The 14,261-nt window shown below is 34.9% G+C and overlaps 1 pseudogene; it reads right to left on the reverse strand.

The window, feature by feature from the left end:
* Window positions 1-12,063: 12,063 nt before the first annotated feature.
* LOC101715269 (protein BCAP pseudogene) lies at window positions 12,064-13,903 on the reverse strand (annotated as a pseudogene).
* Between the last annotated feature and the right edge of the window lie 358 nt (window positions 13,904-14,261).

Here is a 14,261-nt window from a genome sequence, read left to right on the forward strand (position 1 = left end):
CTTGTAAAGGGAACAATCCAAGAGGAAGTGATGACAATCATAAATATCTATGCACCAAACACTAGTGTGCCCAACTATATAAAACAAATACTGACGGACATGAAAAATCAAATAAGCACTAATACAATAGTAGTGGGGGACCTCAATATGCCATTATCACATATAGATAGATCAACTAGACAAAAAACAAGCAATGAAATACTAGAACTAAATCAAACTCTTGAACAAATGAACTTAACAGATGTTTACAGAGTGTTTCATCCCACAAAATCAGAATACACATTTTTTTCAGCTGCACACAGGTTGTTCTCCAAAGTAGACCACAAACTCACTCATAGAACATATTTAAGTAAGTGCAAAGGAATTGAAGTTATCCCCTGTATATTATCAGACCATAGTGCAATGAAATTGGAGATCAATAGCAAAATAAAGCTCAAAAACGTCATAAACACATGGAAATTGAACAACACACTTCTGAATAACCAATGGGTCACAGGAAATTAAAGAAGAAATCAGACATTTCCTTCAATCAAAGGACAATGACAATACAACATATCAGAATCTATGGGACACAATAAAAGCAGCCTTACAAGGGAGATTCATAGCAGGGAATACTCATATCAGGAAAACAGAGTGAACCCAATTAAACAACCTGATGCTGAGTCTTAAGCGTCTAGAAAAAGCAGAGCATAAAAAACCAAAAGCCCATGGAAAGGAGGAAATTATAAAGATCAGGGCAGAAATCAATGCAATGGAGACTAAGAGAATGACACAAAAAATCAATGAAGGCAAGAGTTGCTTCTTCGAAGGAATAAACAAAATTGACAAACCCTCAGCCAACCTTATCAGAAAAAAGGAAGAAAAGGCCCAAATCCATGCAATTAGGAATGAAAAGGGTGAAATTACAACACACCTAGCAGAAATCCAGAGGATCATCAATACCTACTTTGACAACCTATATGCCAGTAAGACGGAAAACATAGAAGAAATGGACAGATTCCTAGATACATATGAATTACCAAAGTTGAATGAAGAAGACCTAAAAATTCTAAACAAAACAATATCAATCAATGAAATTGAAAATGTAATTAAAAATTTACCGACTAAGAAAAGCCCGGGTCTTGATGGCTTCACTGCTGAATTCTACAAGACATTTAGAGAGAAAGTACTGCCACTACTGTTTAAACTCTTCAATGAAATTGAAAGGGAAGCAATACTCCCAAATTCATTCCTGGAAGCAAGCAGCACCTTGGTCCCCAAAGCAGAGAAAGACCCAATCAAAAAAAGAACTATAGGCCAATCTCACTAATGAACATAGATGCAAAAATCCTTACTAAGATACTTGCAAATAGAATGCAGAAGATCATCAAGAAGATCATACACCCTGATCAAGTGGGATTCATCCTAGGGATGCAGGGATGGTTCAACATACACAAATCAATCAGTGTAATACACTATATCAATAGAGCCAAGGACAAAAATCATGTGATCATCTCAGTAGATGCAGAAAAAGCATTTGACAAAATCCAACACACGTTTATGAGAAACACCTACAAAAAATTGGAATAGATGGTCTCTAACTAAATCTGATAAAAACTATCTTTGAAAAACCAACAGCCAATATCATACTAAGTGGTCAAAAACTATATTCCTTCACACTAAAATCAGGAACAAGACAAGAATGTCCACTATCACCACTACTGTTCAATATAGTTTTGGAAACATTAGCCACAGCAATTAGACAAGAGAAAGAAATAAAAGGAATAAAGATAGGAAATGAAGTCAAATTGTCATTATTTGCAGATGACATGATACTCTATATCAAAGAACCCAAGGGCTGGGGATTTAGCTCAGTGGTTTCATCACCTGCTGCACAAGCTCAAGGACCTGGGTTTGATCCCTGGTACCAAAAAAAAAAGTTCCCAATAACTCCACCAAAAGTCTTCTACATGTAGTAACCAAATTCAGTAAAGTAGCTGGATACAAGGTCAACACACAAAAATCAGTAGCTTTCCTCTACAGGAACAACAGACTCACTGAGAGAAACAGGGCAAACAATTCCTTTCACAATAGCATCCAAAAAACTGAAATAGCTAGGAATCAACCTAATAAAGGAAATCAAAGACCTCTTCTCTGAAAATTATAGCACTTTGTAAAAAGAGATTGAAGAGGATATCAGAAAATGGAAAGACATCCCTTGCTCCTGGGTAGGAAGGATCAACATAATGAAAATGGCCATACTTACAAAATTGCTGTATAGATGCAATGAAATCCCAATTGAATTCCCAGCATCATACTTCATGGACCTTGAGAAAACAATCCAAAAATTCATTTGGAACAAGAAGAGACCCAGAATAGCAAAAGCAATTCTAGGTAACAGAGACATGGCAGGGGTTATCACAACCCCCAACTTGAAACTATACTACAAAGCTGCTGTGATAAAAACAGCATGGTACTGGCATAGAAACAGACCTGAGGACCAGTGGAACAGATTAGAATATACAGAAACAATGCCAGACACATTCAGCCACCTCATCTTTTACAAAGGAGCCAAACTTCCTCACTGGAGGAAAGATAGCCTCTTTAATAAATGGTGCTGGAGAAATTGGGCTTCAACTTGCCAAAGACTAAAACTAGACCTATATCTTGCACCATGCACTAAACTAAAATCAAAATGGATTAAAGATCTAAATATTAAAATAGAAACTCTGAACCAGTTGGAACAGAGGTTAGGTAGAACCCTTGAAGACATCGGTGTCGGAAAAGATTTTATGAACAAAACCTCAGTTGCCCATGAACTAGCACAAACAATCAACAAATGGGATCTCTTCTTATTAAAAAGCTTCTGCACAGCAAGAGAAACCACCAGCAGTGTGAACAGACAACCCAGAATGTGGGAAAAAATCTTCACCTGCTGTTCCTCAGACAAAGGTCTTCTATTTCAAATCTATAAAGAACTTAAAAAAATCAGACCTCCCAAATTTAAAGACCCAATCCAAAAATGGGCATCTGAAATGAACAGGCATTTCTCAGACAAAGAAGTAGGAATGGTAAATAAACATATGAAAAAATGTTCGACATCATTGGTCATTGGAGAGATGCAAATGAAAACAACACTGAGATTCCATCTCACTCCAGAAAGAATGTCTGCCATCATGAAATCAACCAATAACAAATGCTGGCGGGGCTGTGGGGAAAGAGGAACCCTGCTCCACTGCTGGTGGGAGTGTAGACTGGTGCAACCACTGTGGAAATCAGTATGGTGATACCTCAAAGAACTAGGACTGGAAGTCCCATTTGACCCAGGTGTTTCCCTGCTGGGTATCTTCCCCAAAGAATTAAAAGAATCATACCATAGTGATATATGTGCACCCATGTTCATAGCAGCACAGTTTGTAATAGCCAAAATTTGGAAGTAGCTCAAATGCCCATCAACTGGAGACTGGATAAAGAAAATGTGGTTTTTAAATAAAATGGAGTACTACTCAGCCATCAAATGTGAGAAATTAGAGGCATGTATTACTAAATGGATACACATTGAGGCCATACTCTTAAAGAGAAATAAAAAAGACACACATGTGCAAATACCAAATAGTTTTTCTGATGTGAGAAACTGAAAGTGTAAATAAGGAGTAAAAGTTATAATAGATAATGTGAAATAGGAAGAAAAGGGGTAAAGGGATAGATGAAGTGGGAGGGGTAGGGGAAAGGAAAGAAGGGAATTAATATGAGAAAATGAAAAAAAAGGAAATAAAGTCTTTGTAAATAGGGAGGGATGGAGGGGTTGAAGGGAGTGCCGAGGGAGGGGTTAAAAATAAAAACCAAGAGAGTATGTAAAGGTTCATATTTCCAGTGATGAATGTTATTATATTGTACACTTAAAATGTACCAATAATAGGATATACAAAAACAAAAAAAGAGATTTCTTGGTTTGTACTCGTCCTATCCCCACTTATTAGAACTTCATCTTTTCCTCTGACTTGATTTTCCTGCCAATTAGGGTCTAGACTTGCTTTTCACTACAGTTGTCCCTTAGCATCCACAGGGGATTGATCCATGAAACCCTGAAAATATCGAAGTCTGCAGAAGCTTTAATTTCTTATATTACATGGTGCAGTATCTTCTTGTATACTTTACATCATCTCTATATCACTTATACTACCAAATATAATATAAGTGCTATTATTACACTATTGTTTAGGGAATTACAGGAAAGTCAAATATGTACATGCTCATTACAGATATATTACTTTGTTTTGATCCTCAGTCTACTTAACATGTGAATGCAGAGGGCCAACCATGCTATTCTTTTTGCAGATCTCTGTTGTACCCTCTAAAATGCTCACTGGCTTCTACTAATACATCTCTCATTCTAGTTATATCAGCACATGGATGGTCCCTAAACACTGGGCTTTGTTTGGGGGACCTACTTATATGTTTTGACCAACTTTTAATACGAATATTTCAAATCTTGTGTAAAAGGCAATCACTATGCTAAAATCTTCCTGCCTATTTGATGTGTTGCCTTCATGGAAGAGAATTATGGCCCTAGATAAAAGCTTAGGAACTACTGTCCTGTATCCCACAAACTAGATGAGAAACAAGTCAATTTCTGTCTTCCAAGAAATAAAAATTGGTCTTCAAATTCAGATTCTGTGGGAGCCTGAAATGAAGGGTGGTGGACTAATTAATCTAATGGAGGAAATTTCAGAGCTGTCTAATGTTCCAGCAGTGGTATGGGTACTGTTTTCTGCTTTTAGCCAGACCTGTAGTGAAAATCAGGAACAAATATTCTGCCACCTACCTTGTAAGCTCAAGGTCCCAAGTTCCATCCCTGGTACAAAAAAAAAAAAAAAAAGATTTAGTAACAAATAGTAGGTGTGAAAAGTTTATTGTTTTATCAGAAAGGAAGTGCTGGGAAAGTTAAGGGCATGGATAGCTTAGCTGCCAAAAAGATTAGCTTTACAAGGAATCCAAGCACTTTATATTAAAACAGGAGGAAAGACAGCTCAAAGGCATCGCACAAAGAAATAAGTCCCTGCCCTTTACAGGTTCAAGGGTGCAAAACTAAAGCTTTCATTTGAGAAGAGAATCCCTAGTGTGACTGCTTAAGAAGGTTCACCTAGGGAATTGGTTCCCTGAGATTCATTTCACCATGTTCAGCCATTCAAGCATCAGCCCCACTCAAGTGGGCCTAGCTACTGTTCAAAGCTGTCTTTGGTGTCATCCACCTGGTGCTGGATTTATAGGCATGCAGAATGCAAGCATTACAGTGTTTTGGAGCCTTTCATCCAGATTCAGAATAAGGCATGGGAGTTCAAGCATAGGGCCTCTGAGAGGGCAGTACGTGAAGCTGTGAGAGTGAAGCCAAAACTGCACTGGAGATGCCAGGAAGTTGATGTTAGGATGTGGATAATCTACTGAGGAAAGTTATAGCCAATGAGTGGAATCACCCCAAGAGAGAAGGCAAGAGGGCTGCAAACATCAAGGCCATTGGGGCAGGGCTGCCTAAGACCGTTGATGTTCACATCTCACTACCACCTGCCCCAGATACTGGACAGACAGCTACAAGATTCAGTGTTTGCCCTGTGAGTTTGAGTCTTCCTTTGCTCCAATTCCTTTATATCACTCTGTTCTTTCATTTTGGAGTGAAAATGTTTACCTGGTGGCACTGAGTGTAAGAAATTTTTAACTTTTTGATTTTTACAGAAGCTCATGTCTGAGCTTGCTTTGAGTCTCAGAGGAGACTGGAATTGGACTGTTAAGCAATATTAAAACTGTTAAGATCTTGTTAACTCTTAAATATAAATAAATGTATTTTGCATATTAAGATGGAGAAGAACATTTTGTGGATCACGGTTAGAATTGTGTTTTAAATCTAAAATATTTCCCTAAAATCTCATGTGCTTGATAGTGATTGGATAATGGGAACACTATTCTCATAAGTGGATTTATCTGTTGATGATAAATCCACAGCTAACAGCTGTGTGGAAGTAGAGCTTTCTGGAGATGGGTCATTGAGGCTGTGACCTGGAAAAGTATACTCATTATCCCTGCCTCCTCACTTCTCTCTTTGTTTCTTGGCTGTAGTTGATTGAACAGCTTTCTTCCATCATGCTCTTCCACCACTCTGTTTCTGCCTTGTGGTCAGCAGACCATGGACTGAAACTTTGAGCCAAATTAAACCTCTTCTCCCTAAGTAGTGAGTTAAATTGTGAGTACTGAGTACTTGTCTCAGAGATAGGAAACTGAGGAAGTCAGGACATAATAGCATTATTATAGTACAAAAAGCACAAAGACATTATAAGAAACACAAAGTACAAATCTCTATTCCTACAAACTCATGTCCACTAGAACTCACAAGTAATATTTCATACTTAATTGTGAGTGCTTTTATTGACATTCAGGTGTATTAGTGAGCTTTCCCATTGCTAGCACAAAATACCAAACACCTACAATATCAAGGAGAGATTTATTTTGGCTCACAGTTTCCGTGGGTTCACTCCACAGTGGCAGGCTTCAAGGTAGAAACAGCATGATGAAAATGCATGGCAGAGGAAAACTATTTATGGAATGAGAGCTTGGAAACAGAGACAGAGAGTGGATGAGCTAAGACAAGAAAACACCCTTCCAACTCACACACCTGTGACCTACTTTAAACCAAGATCCATCTCCTCACAAAAAGTCAGCTATAAACTCATAAGCAGACTAATCCACCAATGAGTAGTGCATTCACATGACCCAAACACGGGAGACTTTTAAGATCTAAACCATGACATGAGGTAAAAGACAAAATTGTTCCTCATCATCAGTTTTCTGAGACACTGTCATGAAGATCCTAACCACTGAATTAAGAACAGTAAAGAAAATTAAAAGCATCAAAAATGATCAAAATATGCTATGTCATATACTAATCCCCCAGAATGAATGCAACTATGATGTATTTCAAACATGCACTAATAATTACAGAAAATTGAAGGCCTATAATAATCAGATTATGTTTATTAGCACATGACCTGGTCATCTATGACCATATGATGAAATGTATAACACATTTTCTAAATCTAATCAGTGAGTTTAGACAGACTTCAGGATAAAGAATTGATTTAAAATATAACAATGTTATTACTGCATTCTAGCAATTAAAATATGGAGCTGAAAGTTTGAAAAAACAATTCACAATAGTATCACAAAATGTTAAATGATTAGGAAAAATGTAACCAAAGATGTGTAAAACCAGAACACTGAAAACTGAAAATAAAGCATTCCTGGGAAAAATTTAAAGATATAAATAATTGGAAAGACATGTTTTTCTCATAGACAATGATACATTTGGTTTTTAGGAAAATGCTTTCCCTAAAGATGATCTATTGATTCCATTTGATCCTAGGATATTTTTTGGGTTTTTTTGAAGTTAACTAATGAACAGATTTAAAAATTCATATGGAAATGCAAAGACTCTAGAATGGTCAAAATAACAGTCAGAAAGAATTAGGAACACTTGTACTACTTGATTCTAGACCAGAAACCTAAAGAATTTAAAGTAATGTGATAATTGAATAAAGATAAACAAATAGTTTGGAAGGTAAGAATATCAGTCTAGAAGTGGCCAACCAATTATTTAACAGTGATAAGTATTTCTGTAGAGAAGTGATAGTTTTTTCATGTGTTTAGAAATCAATAGCTTGTCTAATTCCCCATAAAATAAACTTCGCTGTACACACATCATATATAAAATCAGCATAAAATATATTAAAAGTTTAATGTAAAATGTAAAACTTCTGAAAGAAAACATAAAAGAAAAGCATAGTGACTTACATCGGACACCAAAATGAACCATAAAAGAAAAAAATTGATAAATTAGAACATATTAAAATTAAAGTCTTTAGCACTTCCAAGGGCACTGTTAACAGTATCTGTTCACAGAACAAGAAGTAATAGATTAGGAGAGAAAAACTGTAAGTGGCTTAGATATGTATAATTTTATTTTTTTTGTATGAGAATATATAAAGAAAATATAAAGAACTCTCAAAACTCAATAATTAAGAAAAACCCAAAAAATGTAGCAAATGCTTGAATGGACACGTTAGTAAAGAAGATGGTGAATATGCACATGAAAGGATATTCAATAGTATTAATCATTAGGGAAACATGGGTTAAAACTACAGTGTGATAATATGATGTATCTACTAGGTAGCTAAAATGAAAAACTGACTATACAAATTGTTGATAAGAATGTGGAGCATCTGAAATTTAGATATACTGCCAATGAACTTAGAAAAATGGTAAATCACTTTGGAAAACAGTTTGTGAGCTTAAAAATATGAAAAGAAAATGAAAAATATGAAATATCTACCATATGATCTATATATTCATGCTTATGTATTTACACAAGTGACAATATGGTACATATTCATTCAAAGATTTGTATGTAAATGTATGTAGCAGCTTTATTATCATAGCCCCAAACTGGAAATCATCCAGTTGTCCATCATAAGTGATTTGGTAAACAAATAATGATATAAGTATTAATATAAAGGAATCCTACTGAGTAATAAAATAGAAAAATATACCAACACAAACAGCATGGGATAATACAAATATAATTGCACTAAGTAAAAGAAGTCAGACAAAATGATTTTATGGTCTAAGATGCCATTTATATAAAACTCTGGAAAATGCAAACCAATGTACAGTGACAGCAATCAGATTGGTGGTTATTTGCAGAGGGCTGTGATGAGAAAGAAGGGAAGGATTACAAAGAAGCAGAAGGAATCTTTTGGGGGTGAGAGACATGTTCAATATATTGGTTATGTTCATGTTTCCTCATAAGTGTGCATGTGTCAGAAATTATCACATTTTAATTTTAAATATCAGCAGTTGATTCATTTCAATTAAAAATGAAAATATGAAACCTTTTAGTTTTAAAATATAATGCATAGGTTTTATTCACACAGAGAACCAATTTGATTACATAAAAAAGACAAGACATGAACCTGCAGTTTTTACCCCCAGGGAAGTATTTCCTTATATTCTCATCTAATTTATAATGATTTTATTTCGGTCTTATCATCACATAGATAGTTAAAATAGCAAATTAACTTCTCAATCTAAAAATCCTCATAATTATTTTTCATCCCTAAATAATTTTTCTTAGTGATTGGATCCTTGTTTGTTTTTTGTTTGTTTGTTGTGGTACCAGGGATCCAACTCAGGACCTCCCACTTGCCAGGCAGGTGCAGTGCCACTGAGCTAAATCCCCAGCCTGATCCTTTTGTTTTTTGATAACAGCAACTTTCGTTTTGTTCTTCTAAGGTATAGTTCCATTGTTTATTCAAAAGTACATTATAATGGAATACATTGAATAAGTAGAAGATCTTTAATTTTAGAAGACCTATCAGATTTTGCCTAAATCTTAAAGTACAATGATTAACCCATTGTAATTCAGTAATTCTCTCTGCCAACCTGAGCATCAGGCCTAAATTAAATTTATGTGTATCCCCTGGGAAAGTTTGTTGAAACTCTCAGTACTTAATCCACACATGTACATGCTAACTCTTGTGAGGCATAAAGCATACTTTTTAAATCCTTCCTGAACTATTTAATGCATGGCCGGTTTTAGGAACCACTGGCAATTTTTGAACATTGCAACTTCTTTGCAAACAGTTAACAGCTAGAAAAATCCTGCTAAGTGGATTTGCATCAACTTATAGGATCAAGCAAATATGTATATATTTCTTCAGAGGAAAGACTCAACTGTGATTAACAATTTAGATAAAATAAGTTATCAGAGAAAGTGAAAAGACTTAAAGTTCCTTAGCTACAGAAAAGATGTAAATATGGACATTGCTAAGAAGCCAAGGCTAGATAAAATGAAGTAGAGAAGATGAAAGAATCTTTTGGTTTTTAACTTGCTAGAAGAATATAATATGTGATAATATATTTAGCCTGTAATTTTAGAAAATTAGAGTGATATGATAATTTTACTCCTGTGCCACAGTGTTCTAAAGTAAATAATAATGTGAGATAGCTACATAATATAAATAATATACTTATGTCTTATTCTGACATGAATTATTTAGATGATTGATGCAATGCTTTCCTTCGTTTAGCCTGAAATTAAGAATGGCTTCAATCTTAGGGAAAACACTGGGGTATTACTTTTATAAAGAAAGGAGTTTTATCCTGCTTGTTGCTGCCATTCACTTCTATTCTCATCCCTAAGAAATTCTGAGAAAAATTATGTTTTAGGAATATAATCAAGGATTATTTTACCCCAAGTCCCTTCTTCATCACCAGGATGATTAGAATTTAATTACAGAAAAGCTAACACCTCTTTCCTTGGACAGCTTCTACACTGCAATCAAGCAAGATCAGGGATCTCCATTTTGTTATATGCTTGGCTAAATAGGCTCAATATATTCATATTATAAAATAACTACATAATGGATTAACAATGATGGAAAACAAATATAAATGTGCAGCTGAATTTTAAGGGCAATGTCTACAGTTCAGTTTGATGGAATGGAAATGAGTGGAAAATTGGTGAGCTGATGTTATAGCTTAATCTTGAGAGATAAGGAAACTTTAGTATCTTGGTCCCAGTTTGCATATGAAAGTATAAGATGAAAATGGGAGTGGTGGTAGTGAGCTGGCACTGGGTGGTTTTTGTTTTTTTGGCACTTGTTTTTAATGTGAAGCTGGGACTTGCAAAAGAGCCTCCTTTCCTCTGCTAAAATGATGACTTTTGGGGGTGGATCTTCCAGTGCTGAACCAACACTGCGATCCCTATAACAAAACCACTTCCTACATACTGCCAGATCTGACTTCTAATAGTTTGTTTTGTTAAACAAATTTCTATCTATGTTCATACATTTTCCTTCTATTATCTTTATCCAGTTTTAGGATTAGCACAATGTTGATTTCCTAAAATGAAGGGAGCAGTGTTCCTTTTTTTTTTTCTGCTTTAAATGTTTGATGTAATTTATCAGTTAAAATGTATATGAGCCTGCTGTTGTCATATAGGTAGGTTTTCAAGATAGGAATATACTTTAATAGGTGCTATTCAAATTTTGTATTTCCTCCAGAGTTAGCTTCATTAATTTGTCTTCCAAGGTACTTCTTAGACGTTGTCAAATTTATTTCAAAACAGATTTTTGAAATGTGCTTTCTATATCCTTTTAAATTCTGTAAAATCTGTGGTAATGTCTCCTAGATCTTGATATTGTAATTTTAAAAAAATGTATAATTGATATTGTGTAATAGGAAGAAAGGTCTAAAGGAGCAGGGGAAGTGGGAGGGGCAGGGGAAAGGAAAAAAGGTAGAAGAAAAAATCTGAGAAAAGGAAAAAAGTGGAAACAAAGTCTTTGCAAATAGGGAAGGGTGGAGGGGGGGAAGGGAGAGGAGGGGAAGGGGAAAAAAATAAGAACCAAGATACATCATGTAATGGTACAAGATCCCAATGATGAATGTAACTGTATTTTATACCTAAATTGTACCAGTAAACTTAATGGGGGGAAAAAAAGCCACACATACTTGCAATGTAAGGATGGAATTTTTTTTTATGTGAAGTAATATTAAGTATATTCACACATTTGATATCTTTGGGAAGTATGTGATTGTACCATTATTAAAAATTAAAATTCAAAATGCTTTCTTTTATTACATTTATATAGCACCACAAAATAAAATGATTATATATATTTTACAATCATGTCTTTGACTCATAATTGGGCTGAATTATTAAAAATTCACTTGAATGGTGGCTATAGACATCACAAAGAATGATTCTGACTTTTGCATATGTGTGAGAAAAAAATTGTAAAAAGCCAATATATTTTTCAAGAGCTAAATGAGAATTATCCAGCAAAAAGGAATATTAACAACTGTCATGTTTTAAAGTTTCAATTACACAATAAATTATGTTTCAAATGTCTTTACATAAAAAAATCTAATACTACTACCCATAAATGTAACAACCGGTAGTGTTTTTTTTTTTTTTTTAACCTAATCACATTTTAGACTTAATAAAAACCTACTGTTTATAGAAAATAATTCAACAATTTATCCAAGCATTGTTACATAGGACGTTTTAAGAAACTGTAAATAATTCTTAATATTCTCATTTGATTCTCCAACTTCTCAAGACTATGTTGTATTTCTTTCAAACACACTTCCTGATGTTGTGCTTTACTGTTTATTTTGCAAACAAGTTGGTTTTGTTCTTCATTTTTCTTTCTAAGCTCAGTTTCCAGGTCTAATATTTTAATTTGTAAAGCCTTCTCTCTAGATGACATTTTCTCTATTTCTTCAGAAACCTTTTGTCTTCCTTCTTCTAAAGCAGCCTCTAGTTGCCTGGCCAATGCTGAATATTCTGCAGATTTCTCTTTAAGCTTCAGATTGCTGTGCTTAAGACATTCTTCTTAGTTTGCTAGCTTCTTCTCAAGTTCTTTATTCTCTGCATCCTTCTGTTCTAATTTTTGCTTAAGGTTTTCACACTTCAACTGAATAAGATAATTTTCCTCCTCAAGAGAAAGCTTTGTCAGAAGACTATGATTTTCATTGACCATCTCTAATTTTTTATTTTTGTTTTCTGTTATTATGTTATTTTCATGTAGCAAATTTTCATATCTGGTTTTCACCATTTCAGCTGCTTCTTGCAACTTTTGTACCTGATTTTTATACATTTCAATAAGGCCTTTCTGTCGTTTTTCTACTTCTTGTAGTTCTAAGAGTTCCTTCTCAACAGAAACAGCTTCATCCTTCAAAGCAATAAGTGTGGTCTTTAGTTTTGTATTCTCAAGATTCGGAGTTTCATTTTCATATTCAATTTAGTGAAATTCTCTAAGAATCCCTTCACATGAATTTTTTCCATGGGCTTCCACTTTCTTCAGATCTTTCAAAAGGTTATCAATTTGCTTTTTCATTGTTTCGATCTGAACTTCCAACTCAGTTTTTTCTATTACTATTTTCTTATAATAGCTTTTCCAGGCATTGGAAGCTGAAACTGTTTCAGACAACTTGGCTTCCTGATCCCTAATTTGGGACATGAGGTGTTCAACATCTCCTGTAAAATGTTCAAGCCTATGTTTGTAGATTTTAGACACCTTTTTTAGAGCTATAGCTTTTTGCTTACTTGCTTCTTTCATGGCTACTACCTCATGCTTATTTGTTCTCAACTGCAAGTTCCATTTGGCTATTTTGGTTTCTAAGCTCTTTATGTCTTCTTTCAATTTATCATTCTCTGCTTCCTTTTTATTAATTTGGAGCTGCAGTCGTTCATGTATGACTTTTACTGATTGAAAAAAAAGGTTTGCTTTCAATGTATTTGCCTTTTCATTCTGAAGCAAACAAGAAAGTTCTTGAATATAGTTCACCTTTTCAAGGACCTTCTTCTTAAGACTAATGTTTTCACTTTCATTATCAGTATTTCTTTACAACATGCTCCGTAAATTGTCCCCCATTTGTCTGTAGTCTGTCTTTCTAAGAAGATGTTCTAAAGCTAGTTTTACATGTTTAAAAGTATTTAATTCTTTTGTTAGTATTTCCTCTGTTCAGAAATCTTCAGATTGGATGCAGAAACATTGGCACTTGCAAAATTAATCTCTTCAATGGTGTTCTTAAATAATGGCAAAGGTGATTCTATAGAACATGTTGCCAACTCAGCTTCCTTAAGTGTTGCCTCCAATTCAGTCTTCTTGTCATTTAGGATGTCCTGCTTCGGGCAGCTGAGATGATTTTCACTGGCACTTTGTGGTAAATGTTCTTTCTCTGATGTAGTTTTAAGATGGGCAAAGAGTTCCTCTGACTGACTGCCATGATTTGCAGGCTTCTCCATAAATTCAGTAAATAGGTTTATAGGTGGCTTCAACAACTCCACATAAGCTGAAACCTGTTCTCTTCAGCCCTGGGTCAACTAGGAAGGAGTAGGACGCAGAGGGCTGTAGAATTGGGAGGAAGGCTAGAGAGAGAGGCAAGGGATGCCAGGTGAGAAGCAGGCGAATTCCTAGAACAGCTAGCAATGGAAGAGTGCCCACTAAAATGCATTGGCACAAAAGAGGAGCTGGTCAGGATGGAATTTTTAATAAAGCATAATTTTCCCACTGGCATGGAAAGATAAACTAAAATCTTTTTATGGTAATTTGGGATCTAGGGTGAGGGTAAAAAATGTCCCACTTAGAAAATATGTAATAGGTGCCAATGAGGTTCTTTATCATATCTCCTGGACACATCTTCAAATTCACCTGCAGCTGTAGTGAGCA

Source organism: Heterocephalus glaber, unplaced genomic scaffold (assembly GCF_053883595.1).
Source record: "Heterocephalus glaber isolate CG9 unplaced genomic scaffold, H.glaber_assembly_v1.0 deba00000901, whole genome shotgun sequence".
Taxonomy (NCBI): Eukaryota; Metazoa; Chordata; class Mammalia; order Rodentia; family Bathyergidae; genus Heterocephalus; species Heterocephalus glaber.